The sequence below is a fragment of the Heterocephalus glaber genome, unplaced genomic scaffold (genome assembly GCF_053883595.1).
Source record: "Heterocephalus glaber isolate CG9 unplaced genomic scaffold, H.glaber_assembly_v1.0 deba00001472, whole genome shotgun sequence".
In the NCBI taxonomy this organism is placed as follows: domain Eukaryota; kingdom Metazoa; phylum Chordata; class Mammalia; order Rodentia; family Bathyergidae; genus Heterocephalus; species Heterocephalus glaber.
In genome coordinates this window covers 83131069-83143069 of record NW_028258315.1, presented here as the reverse complement: position 1 = coordinate 83143069, position 12001 = coordinate 83131069, and the positions used below count along the sequence as shown (strand labels likewise).

The 12001-nt window shown below is 38.8% G+C and overlaps 1 long non-coding RNA gene across 1 annotated transcript; it reads left to right on the top strand.

Annotated features, from left to right (window-relative positions):
* The first annotated feature begins 248 nt into the window (after positions 1 to 248).
* On the top strand, positions 249 to 11769 carry LOC110345689 (uncharacterized). Its single transcript, XR_002389187.2, has 3 exons — positions 249 to 618; positions 5092 to 5168; positions 10740 to 11769. It is a non-coding gene; the product is annotated as an uncharacterized LOC110345689 (long non-coding RNA).
* The last annotated feature ends 232 nt before the right edge of the window (positions 11770 to 12001 follow it).

The following is a 12001-nucleotide window of genomic DNA, read 5'->3' as shown; positions in this document are numbered from 1 at the left end:
TGCAGCACACTGCAATTGATCTACTTGCGCACTGTATCTGGAGGGCTTCCAAGAGCTTCCACACCTTTTTACTTATTTTCCGTGAGGTGTAAGTTTTGGAATACGGGGGAGGGGGGGGGGATAACAACAAAGGAGCCCAATGCTTATTACTAGAAGTACTAGGGACGAATCTGCCTTTGGGGGTTAGTGTTCGTATTTTATGATGATTTTGGAGTTGTTAATACGTATATAGGAAAAAGGCGGTGTGGCTTCCACTGTAGGCTTCAAAATAATCCAGTGAATACTATCCACAATATTCATTATTTTCTAAAGGAGTGTCATACGTGTAGAATGAAGTCTAAACTAAGCATTTCCTTTCAAGCATTTTGTCTTTAAAGTTCACCCGAGGAGGGAAAAGACCCTTATACTTAACAAGTTGCTGAAGATCTTTCCCAGCACCTTTGATAGGTGTTTTCAAAGATTTCTTTTAAGTCGGATTTCTCCAGGGACCACTATCTTATACTCTCCAAATTCCTGGGCTAAAGAGCATGCTCTGGTGCACAAACGCAAGCAGCCCACCGACAGACACATCCTCTCAGTATTAAGCTGTGTGCAGAGCAGCCGCCGCCGAGATGTCCCGTAAGTAGATTTTTTCCCTTAAGATCATGTTTAATGTAAAAAGTAAAGTGTTGTAGTAACAGAGACAGGAATCTGCTCTTGTGGTCATAAGACTGGAAGGTTGCAGCCATCCATGCAAGATGGATGCATGTTTTTTAGTACACTTCACAATTCGGAGTAATAAAAATACCATCTTTCAATTCTAATCTAAGGATCCTTTTTAAAGAATGGAAGCATTTGTATTTGTCAAGCCATTTGCAAGCCACAATCCTCCTTGTTCACCACAGAGTTTATTTATTTGGGAGTTTAACATGGGAAATGAGGTCCAGGATGAAAATGGACACTATTTAGAGTGTGTGGGGAAAGTAGTAGAAAGAGACTTGATTGCCAAGAAGCATGAGCATAGAGAGCATATAATTACCAACAATATATTACTTATTCTTTTGATTTCAAATGAACTCCTTTCTTCCCCCCGACACCCCTCCCATCCCAGGCTTAGGCACCAAGTCACAGTCTCTGCTCTTCGATGTCAAGACTGGCAGGGCACCAAAGGCCGCCTATGCCTTTGACTGAGGAGCCTCCATTTTGTGTCGAACTGTACGCTCTTCTGTTATGACTAAAAACACAGGCAGTTGACTTTTAACTATCCACCTGCAACATGAGTCACGTCACGAGCTGACATAACAAAGAAAGACTATGTATTCAGAAACTAGAACTGGTTTCAGCTTAATATTTAGCACAAAATTCAAAATTGAAAAGAATGGCTTCTGTTGCTTCAAACAGTGAACTCAAAAGAATGCATCCCATCATTATTCTTTCCTGCTCCTTTTTGTTGTCACTGCCAGCTGGGAGGCACCCTTTTTACACCTCCTTTTTTCAGGTGCAGTCCTAGGTCTGCTCTGAAGCACCCTGTGGTGTTAATGCTCAAATAACCTCCTAAAATTTTTGTCTTAAACTTTCCTTTCTGCCTTTACAAAATAACAGTGCAAAAGTAAATGAAATAATGACCATGTGCATCCTCACAATGCATCATTATTAGCATCTTAAGGACATTTTTTTCTTAAAAATCACCATCGCCTAAATTTTTTATAGGACATGTCCTCCTAAACTCTTAATCTTCCTTGTTTGCTCTTTGCCTCCTTCTCTCCCCCTCTCTATCTCGTTATCTCTTTGTGAGATTACCAATCTAATCCATTTGCACAGGAATAAGAAAAAATAAAAATCCATTTGGTTCTTCATTTACTTTCTCTTAGGAAAACACAGAAGCCCTTGGAAGTCAGCAAAACAAATAAGAAAATAAGAAAACCATAACCCAAAGAAACCAAATTTCAGATTTAATGATATAGTAAAATGTCAAACAAAATATTTAGGATTTGAGACTGAAAGATATTTTCCAGCTATTTATTTTGCCAAATAAGGTTAAAAACAAACCAGAAAAATTGCCATTTGTCATAACCATCATTTAATAGTAGAAAAGATACTGTACCAACAAAAGAACACACAGAACGTAGACCTCCTTTACATTGGCTATATTTAGCTTTAGAAAATCATCAGTACATTTTTGTTGTTTTTCTCCCTTATGTGTTTATCCATTAGATCAGCTACACTTTGGTCTAGAGTGCAGCTCACACACCAACAACTGGAGCTCACCAGCAGACCTGCAGAGTGTCCTTCAAGGACCTGGTCAGATTCACCTCTTCCTAGAGATTCCCTTTGATTTTTCCATAGAAAAAGGAACAGCAGTCATTTAAGCCCTCATTAAGCATTATTTTAAATTTTCATCTATTTCATTTTGAAATTGATTGATATTTAACTTACCTTCAATACCAGATTGTAAATTTCATGAGGTCAGGGATTCTTGCAACTTACTCAGTTTCTTACTCAAAAGGATATGATTTATACAACAGTTGATTTTTCTTCCTACAGACAAGTAATTTCTTACAGCCACATAGAAAAAGGATTAGAAATTCTACAAGGTGAAATATCATTGCCTGAAGGCAGTGCCTAAGAGGAAGGTGTAAGACTCAACAATTGTTCTTTCTGGTGCAACCACCAAATCACTGTGTGTATATGAAGTTTTCAGAACTTTCTCTAATTAGGAATGCAAACTAAAGTTTAGATATGAGGAGGAAAGTATTTTTTTTTTTAAGATATTGTGTTGATATTGCTCTTGTCCGACCACTTCTATTTCCTAGTCTCTCCATGGCAGAGTGGCTCCTGGGCCCAGAGGTCCTTGACTGTCGTGGGCTTATGGTTTTTTAGAACTGGCAAGGCTTTGGGAATTTATCTCTCTCAACCTTCCAAACTTGTAGGAGAGGAAATTGAGACCCAGAAATTCAAAAACGACCATCTTCTGATTTCCCAACCAGTGCTTTCCTCACGCAAACTATTGAATTGACAGAAGGGGAAATCATGTGGCAATTTGTGCTTTTAAAAGAGAGGATCTGGAGAGGCTATTTAATTGTTTTTATATTACATTAAGAAAAGAAAAAGGAAAGAAGAACAAAGCACCAAAATCAGGAGGGTAACTCTCCAGAAAACCAGGTTTCTATGGACCAGTCTTGGCTGGAGCAGTGAAGACCGGGCTCCAGGGGAAAATCTGGGGACTGATCCATTCTTGACAGAAGCTGTCTTTTTTTTGGGGGGGGGGAGGGGGTAAGCCGCCCACTAGCCTTTTTTCCTCCCATCTTCTAGCTAAAAATGAGTGTTTAAAAACTGTGTTAAAATTTTCAAAAACACCTTAAAAAGATTCCATTACTTAAAGTGATTTGGATAATTGTGTTCAATGGTAGCCATTATTTAAAAATATAATTAGTTGCTGAACTCAGAGAAGGAGGGAAATTTCTGCAGGTGTTTCTCATTATTTGCTATGCATACAAAATATCTGCATAAATTACCATTATTATTCCAATGTATACTAAGAGACAATAAAGCATTAGCAAGCAAAGAAGAATGCTGTTGACCCACAGACTGGGAGGGAGGCCTGGATGCACAGTAATGGTGCGCTGGCCCTCGGCGCTCGTGCGCACATGTGCAACGGCATTCAGCACTGAAAGGAACAATTCTGCACCTGTAACAATATTACATATGGAACGCGACTCCATCAGAAAGACACTGAAAATAGGAGAGGGGGCAGGGGGGAGCGGCAACAAAACAAGCGGCAAGGGACTGTGTAGGCTGGAATTATTCGAGGTTGACACACACTGTAGGTGGGGAGCTGGGATGTTTCTTTTAGTTCAAATCCCCCACAGAACACATAGCTGTTTTTTTTTTTTTTCCAAGTATGTGATGCACTTCACATTTTTCTTTTATGGTATCTCTGGGTGTGATGCCAATGTATTGTCAGCATGAGCCGACAGTATCCCCTGTTCTGGTGCAAATGTTTTGTGCAACCCCACACACTAGCCATGGGCCATGTGTGGTGACTGAAAGCTTAACATGTGGTTGGTGTAACTAAAGAACTGATTTTTTTACAATTTAACTCTAAACAATCACATGCAGCTAGTGGCTATTATATTGCATGAATTAGGAAAGTTAATTTCATTAAATGATATCTTTCAAGTATTTACTATATACCAGGCACTGGGCTAAACATTATCTCATTTAATTACCAGACAAACTTGAAGGTAGGTCTCAGGTAGAAACTGAGCTCCATAGATATGAAATTATCAGTCTTGCTGTCACTAGACCAATATATGAAGAGGTTAGGATATAATCTAGATGGTCTGACTCCATTCTTCTTCCTACAACCTCATCAAGAAACTTGTTGCCAAGTCCACTCTGCTTATCCACAAAAAATCAACCTCTATAGGTCTATAAAATGAGAGCAAATAACAAATAAATGATTCAAGAATGTTATGCTGGAAGAAAAGATTATCCAGTGATCAGTTCAACTCTTAACATTGACAAGATGGAGGCCCAGAGGAGCTGAGCTCAAAAGTGTTAGTGGTTAGCAAGCTTAGGACCAAGGTCACCGAGATACACTCACATATGCCAAGTACTCCAAACAGCATGTTGCAGAACAAATAACTCATAGAATAATACTGCTACATTCTCCAGGGAAATATGGTCTAGCAGCCAAGAAGGAAGGAATGAAAGTTAACTTGGGGCCGGATCATCAATGAGCAACAAAAGCCGCTAATTGGGAAGTGAAGCTTAAGTCACTAACAATTTGATACATAATTCTGCTTTTCATGCATCATCTTGCATGATATCACCAATGCTCTGTCAATATAATATCTTCAGCCTTGCATAGATCAAGAGTTGACAGGCTTGCTCTTCCTGCTCTTGCTTAAGGCTCAACAACAACAAAAAAGGCAAATGATGCTAAGGCATTGATTGAGTATAAAATTGATTCAGCTCATGTTTATTACTCTCCTATTGCAGTGGATGTAAACAAAAACCTGTTCAGTCTTGCAGCTATGGCCTTAGGTATATTCTTAGAATTCATACAATCTTCTGCAGGCTCTACCCATCCATCTCTCTTTTGACTAGAATTGGAGAAGGAGTCCAAAATGTGGAAGAAAACTTGTTTTGCCTGAACTGTGCACTTTCGACTTTATGCATCTTGAGTAAGTAAAGTCTTTTCCATTGAATTTCCGAAAGGTTAAGTAACTTCCCCAAAGACAAACAGCTAGTTACAAAGTTAAAATTTATACATTGGTCCATGGAGTTCTGAAAAAAATCATACTTTCTGTGCTGCTTCTCACTGCTACATGGTAATGTTTGGGGTTTAGCCTTGAAACTATGAACATAGTCCAGGCTCAGTTTTGAAGTTCAACACAATTAGAGCTGCAAAGACACAAACCAATTCATAATAACGTGTCTCAAGTTACTTGCTGAGTCTGTTCCTTCCCAACTGAATAAAACTCCACAGTCTGTCCCTAGTCCTGTGCCATCACCCACAAAATTTCCTAATTTCCAGTTCTTCATAATAATTTTACAGTTCACCTGGCTCAGCTTCTTAGGAACAGAGCTGCTCCCCTCTCCAGGGAGCTCCCACCCTGTTGTGTTTTGCACAAGCACCTCATCCAGCATCTTAAAGGGCCTGAATCCTTTGCTACAGCAGCACTGCAAGGGCCTCCTCTCCCTGTTCCTTTTTTTATTTTCAGTGACTGACAAAGAACCTGAACATAGTAGGTGCTTAGATGTTTCTTGAATCAGATAAACTAACCTACCCAGCAAGTTCACACAAGCTTTCCTAAATACTAATTAATCCTATGCACTCCTTTCACATGGACAGGGCTGTTGGTTGATCTGGTCATAACAGTGCTGTCTTGGTGATTGTATTCACCTATTGTTTATAATTGTTTGTTCTGATGCTCTTTCCCCACAGGACTGTGTGCCCTGTAAAGTATACCAGTATCGCGCATAAGCCAAAATCAGACTCCAGAGCCAGACTGCCTAATAGAAGTCCCAGCCCCACTGGATGGTTCTTGGGCCTTAATTTATAAAATTGACTGAGTGCTGATGCAGAGAGATCATTCTCATTGAAAGAAATGTTCAAAGTCACTCACAGTTGCTCTAGAAATGAGAGGCACAGTGTATCACACAGGGCCCCAGGAAAAAACTGCAGACTTGCTCAGTAGATGGAGGAGGCACAGGTAAGGGGAAAGATTAGATCAGAGCTTTTATTGGAGTTTCTGCAGAAAAGGCAAGGCAGGGCATAGCAAAGAGTTTAACATCAGCTAGTTTGAATAATTGCAATGGGCTTTGGGCCATAGCAGTGGTCTCCAGGTGGCTGGTAACTGGTCCTGGAGTGATTTTGGGGGTAGGAGAAATATTGCCTGATATAAGAGTCAGATAAATGGGGTAACAGGAGCAGGGACTACAGATCAGTTGGTCTACACATGAAAGGTAAGCTCTAAACCCAGCCTTCTGTCCTGTTTAGGAAGTGGCCAGCCCTGGAAAGGGTAGTTTGTCTCTGGCCAACAAGATTCTTAAGATGTCAAAACATCATAAGACATTGAAAATTAAAACTGACTAATACAATGACCTTGAACAAATTGTTCGACTTGGGCCTCGCTTTACTCATCTATAAGAGGGAGATAATAATAATCACAACATCATAGGGCTGATGAGAAGTACACAAATTAATGTACAAAATGAACAGAACACACAGGAAATATGATATAAAAATTAGCAATAATCTTTGTCACCCTACCACCTCTCATAATGCCCCTCACATAGAGGAGGTACTTGAAAACTACTAAATGAATGACCCTAGGAATGAGGGGAAAAGATTTTAATATTAAATCCTTAATGTTAAGGAGCCCACATTTTTAATTTCTTAGACATGGGTAAAACTGGCACCAGAGTAAGTACAAATCAAGTCTAGAGCAGGAATAAGACTCCCAGTAATTAAAGCCTCTGTGACTGCTTTCCTACAGTGCTTCTTTTAGTTCATCTATCTCTGTCTCAACATTTAAGGCAGGCATTTGTCTTTCAGGTTTCTTTTGGCATCACTGCAGTCATCAAATGAAACATAATTTCCCCCATCCATAACCCAGTGAAGTTTAGTTGGACTTGGTACCACTCCCAATTTAAGAAAGAAAATTTATATCTTCAGACATCAGCAGCATGAGGGAACCTAAGAAATAAGTGTGCATTAGGCCTCAAAACAGACTTTTCTTTTATTATCTGTATGTAGCATTGATCTAACGGAAAGTGAAGCAGCAGCATCCATCTCCTCCTCCTGGCATTACAGTTCAATGGAATCCAAGGAGCTTTCCTTAAAGTCCCAGAGGAGCTGAGCTCAAATGTGGTGGAGGTTAGCAAGCTTAGGACCAAAGTCACAGAGATATGCGCATATATGTCACATACCCCAAACAGCATATTACAGGACAGACAGCTCATAGAATGGTACAGCTATATTCTCCAGGGAAAACTGATCTACCAGCCAAGAAGGAAGGAATGAAAGAAAAGTTGGGGCAGATCTGGTTCCACTTTGTTCTTCCTAAGGACTGGCATCTCAGACACATAGATGTTTACAACTGGACAATGGGATGATATTGAATTTATTCCCCGGGTTCCCAAAGGGGAAAATAGACTCCAGTGTCCTACCTACCATCTTTTGTCAACAGCCTTGGGAAAAGGATTCATTTTCATGTATTTAAAATGGACGATCAGAATAATGCTTTGTTTCCCTTAAATCATGGTGACCAAATGAATACAAGTATTTTACTAAAAATAATGCAAGAAACTTAACTGTAGTGAGCAGTGAACCCTGGAAATGTCCATTTTCTGTACTCCTGGTGGTAACAGCATGGAAGCGACAATCTGTAGGACAACATGGATAAATAACTAATCCTCAGATTCATAGATGTGAAAAGCTGTATTGTAAATGACATTCGATGGAGAATTTGGAGGCCCAGATCTGCCAACTTATAGATATGTAACTTTGTGCAAATTACTTCGAAACTGAAGGTCATAGGCTAGAGATATAGTTCAGTAATAAATTGCTTGCCTATCAAGTGCAAGGTCCTGAGTTCAATCCTCAGCAACACTAAAATAAAATAAAATAAAACAACTCAGGTCCTCTGTTTTGTTATCTCCAAAATGACATTAAACCGGATGTTCATGATCTAACATCTCATGGTTTTATGAGGGGATTTATAAGTGGACCTTATGGAACTAATTACCACAGGTCATTTTAGTAGGTCTGAGAATCAATGCTATTTCTCATGAACCCAATACAGAATTAAGCAGACCACATAGTGATCTCATAAATGTACTCTTTACACATTTATAATTTTTCTCAAACTTTTAAAGTTATTTCCTATAACAAGAGGTCTAATTTAAAAATGAGTTGAGTTATAGACCTTTATATAGCATTCATTTCTACACACTTGAAATAGGAAATGTTAGCTATTTAATCAGTCAGATTCGTAATTTAGTTTGTAAACTCAGAGACCATATCTAGGTTTTACATAATATTGATTACATGATCAGGGTTCATTAAAGGATAATAATTTAAAAATCACTTCTAAGTGCTAGCATTTTCTAGCTAATTTCCTTTCCATGTTGAATGCTTCATATTTTAATATATCAACCCCTTTCTCTCATCTATATATTTATTTATTTATTTGCTCTAGAAAACGAGAATTAATCTAGAATGATGACAAAATTAATGGAAATTTAAATGAAATGTAATCTTATTGGAATTTCATTTTTGATGACATAATAATAGGCTTATATAGCACCTTTCATCTATGGACCTCTAAGCACTTTACAAACATTAGTTAATTCGCACAACAATCCTGTGAGGTTGGCAATTATAATCAGCCCCATTATGTAAATCAGGGAAGTGCAATACAGGGAGGTTAAGTTCCTTCAGCAACAGAAAACCATGACAGAGCCAGCATCAGACCACAAGCTTCGCCATGCTTAGAACTACACACACAAACAGCCGCGTGGAAAGCCTACTGTTTTCATTGGTTGCTTTGAAAGACGTTTTTTCAAAAGAAACAATGTTCCAAAGAGCTAGCTTATTTTGCCATGTGTTCAGTGATCCATACTGCTTGTGAAAGAACAAGAAAGTGTACTCAAGACAGAGGGGAGCCTGCCTTGAGATGGGAAGAGGACTAGGACTTTCCTGAATTTTGTCACCAGTGCAAGCTCCAACAAGGACACTATAGGATGCCCCTCTTTCATCATCAACATTTAAAGAAAAAAATTATCCAAATACAGCATTGTTTATAATAGCAGAAACTCATTATGTGGTGTTTATTGGTTGATGGGATTATAGCAGGTGCCTTCTTAAGTTACATCATTTAATCTTTATAATAATCTATGAAGAGTATCAGTCATTGCTGTGTGACAAAGCACCTTAAAACGCAGGGACTTAAAAATAGATTTCTTCTTGCTTGCATGTGTGTGTGTCATCTTGGATCTGGTAACATAGGTAGTGCTTGCTTAAACCACAGATGGAATCCAGGTCTGCTCCATCAGTCCCTCTCCTTCCTTAGATAGCAGGGTAACTGGAACATGTTTTACTCACGGCCAGCATACTTTGCACTGTCACTGCATCACATCTATGGATATCTCATTGGTTATGCAAGTGGCATGGCCATGGCCAAATCTAAAACGTGGTGAAGACACTCTCCTCAACATGAGACCAACCAGTTGCATTGCCAAATCAAACGTCTATGAGATAGAAAGTTTATTCTTCTCATAAAGTTAGTGAAAGAAGACTGAATATTTTTTAGATAACCCAACCTACCAGGATAGGTATTCTTGTTCCCATTTTATAGATGAGAAATCAGGCTGGAGGTAGAAAAACCTTAGGAATTTGAGTATTTTGTCCAGTTTGTGTTCCTACTGCTGCTTCTCTTTATTAAGCCCCAAGTGTATTATTGGCTATTTTCTCATCCTTCAGATCATCCACTCAGAAGTGACATATACCCACTCCTCTTCACTGGAGTCTGACAGTTTAAATTGCAGGGCCATGCACCTCTCTGTCCTGGTTATGGCCTAAGCTGGGCTAAATAGCCCTATTTGGTTCTGCGCCTACAGTCCCTCATGGGACCAAGAAGCCTTGAGCCCTCCTCAAAGCTTCATCACCAGTGCATTTAAGCCATTAAACCATCCTCCTGCATTTCAAAGAATGATGCAGACAATTTACAGAAGCGCCCTTTAGCTTTTGGATGTATGAATTAATCATTCCAGCTAACTAGACACGGAGTTCACCTAAGGTCTCTGACCTCCTCGAGATAAATATTAAACATATCAGGCTTACTCAGTAGAAGCAATGCAAATTACCAACAGTCCTTGGGTCAAGGATCTGAGAGGCGATAAGAAGTTCAAATCAATCAGACTGTAAGGGCAGGCAAGAATTTTATTACCGGTGTGAATGTTGCACATTGTCCACATACAATTGTCTTAGGCCAAAATCATCAGGGGTGCAGGAAGTTCAAGAGGGCTGCTTAAAACCTTGTACTTTTGCTGGCTGCTATATCTTGCAATTCTATTTACTCCGCAAAATTATGAACAAGAGAAAAGAGAAAGATTTGCAAATATATATATTATATATATTATATATATACTGGTTTAAACAGAGACAATAATATTTTATATCTGTGAAGCTATGAAATGGATAGAAGCTGCAACATTCCAATGTTTGCTTTTCAAATTCTATTTTGCAGAGTACAAGGATTTCCTGGCATGGCTACAGGAGCAGCTGCCGGAGAAAGAAAAGAGGCAGAGGTACAGTGCCCTTGGCCTCCCTTATTCTACCGGAGCAGCTGCATTTTTATCTGCTTTATCAATTGAACTCCATGTACAATTACACTGAAATAAAAGCACTCTGCTGCTTTAAAAAATGGTTGCAAACCATTGGTTTGATCATGTCCTCCACTGTAATATCCATTTTTCTAGACTGAAAAATTGTGTTTATCTTGAGCATAGTCTTAACATTTCTTTTTTAAATTTTGGATTCTTTATGTATCAGCAAAGAATGGGATTCTCTTTGCCACGGTTTTATCCTTTTTCCAAAACATGTACCATTTTGTTTTGATTGCTTTAATCTTTTTGTTCTCTTCTCCTTATGTTCAGCATCAAAATTGCTGTTTTACTCCTAGCCTAGGGACAGACATGTTTGATACCATTTCAAATAAATAATCTAACTGGATATTGGAGAGGAAAACAATGTGATCTCTCAGGTCTAGGAATGGTTATGTTACATTAATTTATGCAAAGCCTTCTGTATCACACTCCCTGTAGGATTTCCTTTGGAAGCCTGACCACTACCTTTCAGGAGAGTGGAATTTCATGGCACATAGGGTAAGGATCAGTATAACCCAAAGGGCTCTTTCAATCACTTGCACTTCCCATCTCTTTTTTTTCGGTGTGTTCTGTATGATGAGTAGAGAGACACAGCCTGTTTCCTGAGAGCCAGAGCTGCTTTCTGTTTATGTGTGGACTTGGTGAGACCCCTTTTTCTCTTTTCATACTAAGTAATGTTTCTCATTGGACCACAGTCCCTTGACCTCTTAGTTTGCAGAACTGTGCCATCACTGAAGCTGAGAAAGAACCAACTTTAATCTCTGGTGCTGTCAGGTAACTTCTTGTGTCTTTGGCACTATTGCTGGTGGAAATCTCTGACTTATTTAAATTACTGTGGTTTCAGGATTTATGTTAAAAATTCCTTTTTGACCCTTTCTAAATGTTCTTTATGTTGACCATCTTGTTGAAATAAAATTCATGATGATTCTTAGTCATACTTAGTAATATTGAAGAAAACTAATTAGAAATCTTATTTTGAAACATTACGAGCATTCAAAACAGGAGATCCTACCAATTTTTAAGTTCTTTTTTTCAGCGTCATATCATGAGTTTGTATTCAAATTCTGATTTTGCAAAAATACTGCCTCCTTACCTTCTAGTAATAGAGGCTTCCAGTACCCAA